The sequence below is a fragment of the Belonocnema kinseyi genome, chromosome 2 (assembly GCF_010883055.1).
Source record: "Belonocnema kinseyi isolate 2016_QV_RU_SX_M_011 chromosome 2, B_treatae_v1, whole genome shotgun sequence".
Classification (NCBI taxonomy): domain Eukaryota; kingdom Metazoa; phylum Arthropoda; class Insecta; order Hymenoptera; family Cynipidae; genus Belonocnema; species Belonocnema kinseyi.
This window is the reverse complement of record NC_046658.1, coordinates 88,248,120-88,250,242: the sequence shown is the minus strand read 5'-3', so window position 1 is coordinate 88,250,242 and position 2,123 is coordinate 88,248,120.

The window sequence follows — 2,123 nt, the reverse complement described above, 5'->3', positions numbered from 1 at the left end:
AAAAAAAAAAAATATATATATATATATATAATTAATGTTAATATTATAATTATAAAATATTATATTAAAATAAATGAATAGTTGACTAACTTTTAATAGAAATAGTTAAACTTTCAACTAAACAATTAGTTTTCTACAACAAAAAAATTTTGAATCAAATACATAACTGAACAAAAAAAATTTTTTAAATTGTTTTCAACATAATAGCAAAATTTTAAACCAAAAAATTACATTTTCATCCAGAAAGCTAAACTGTATACTAAAAAAAAGGAATTTGTAATAAAATACATGAACCTTGCATAAAAGAAATTTATTTTCCATGAAGACTAATTTTCTGAACAAAAAATTAATGTTTAATCATAGTTAAATCATAGTTAAATCATAGTTCAAATCCTTTCAAATCTTTTGAAACACCCAAAATTTATTTTTTTAAAGATTTCTAAAGTATTTTGAATTATTTTAAGGAAACCATCTAGGTGTTTCAAAAGATTTTAAAGGATTTGAAAAATTTTAGAGAATTTTAAAAGATTGCAAGGAATTTTCAATTGATTACAGTAATTTAATATGACATTTTAAGGGATTTGATATATTTTAAGATATTTTCATAGATTTCAAGTAATTTTCAAATCATTTCAATAATGTAGTGTGAGCTTTTTAAGGATTTGAAATATTTCAGGGTATGTTTCAAATTTCAAGATCTTTTCAAGAGCTTTAACAAATTTAAATGATTTAAAAAGATTTTTAAAGATTTTAAATATTTGAGAATATTTTTTAAAATGTCAAGGAATTTTCAACTGATTTTCATAATTTGAGGGAATTTCAAAGAATAAACCCAATTTTAAAAGGGTTATTTAAAAAAATTTTAAATACTTTAGAAATCTTTATAAAAAGTTCTAGGTATTTGAAAAGATTTTAAAGTATTTGAAAACTTTGAGAGAATTTTAAAAGATTCCAAAGAATTTTCAATTGATTTCAGTAATTTAGAATTATATTTTAAAGGATTTGATGTATGTTTTAGGATATTTTAATAGATTTCAAGTAATTTTAAAATTATTTTAATAATTTAGTGTGAGCTTTTTAAGGATTTGAAATATTTCAGGGTATTTATTCAATTTTAAGATATTTTCAAGAGCTTTAAAAAATTTTAAAGATTTCAAAAGGTTTTTAAGGATTTTAAATATTTCAGGATGTTTGAAAGATCTCAAGGAATTTTCAACTTATTTTTATAATTAAAAGGAATTTCAAAGAATTTTAATAACTTTAGCAAGGTCATTAAAAAAATTCCACAGTACTTTAGAAATCTTTAAAAGATGCCAAGGTCTTTCAAAATATTTTGAAGGTTTCCAAATATTTGAGAGTATTTTAAAACGTTTCAAGGAATTTTCAATTTTTGACAGTAATTTAATATGAGATTTTGAAGGATTTGATATATATTAGGATATTTTAATAGATTCCAAGGCATTTTCAATTGATTTCAAAAATTCAGTATGAGTTTTTAAAGGATTTGAAAACTTTTAAGGTATTTTTAAAATTGTAAGGAATTTTCAAGAGGTTTCAAAAATTTTAAGCGGTTTTAAAGGATTCAAAAATTTTCAGGAGATTTTTAGAACATTCCAACGAATTTTCAATTGATTTCAATAATTTCAAGCGATTTGAAAGAATTTTAACGTTTTTTTTCTCATATTTTTTTTAGTTGATGATTACAATTAGTTGGATAAATTTGTTTTCTGAAAATGTAACTATTTTGTACAAAATTTATTTTCTTTTTGATTAAAAATTATTTTTTTTAACCACAAATTAAACTATTCTATGTTTAAATGAAAAGTGATCTTGTTAGTTAAAATTTTTTGTATTTTATTGAATACTCTTCTTTCTTGGTAGAAAATTAATCTTTGTTCAGTTCATTTTTTTTGTTCAGTTATGTATTTGATTCAAAATTTTTTTGTTGCAGAAAACTAATTGTTTTAGTTGAAAGTTTAACTATTTCTATTAAAAGTTAGACAACTATTCATTTATATTAATATAATATTTTATAATTACAATATTAACATTAATTATATAATTAAAAATTTGTCATAAGGACAACCGCAGGATTTCGCCGGGAGCGGGTGCTAATCTGAAAA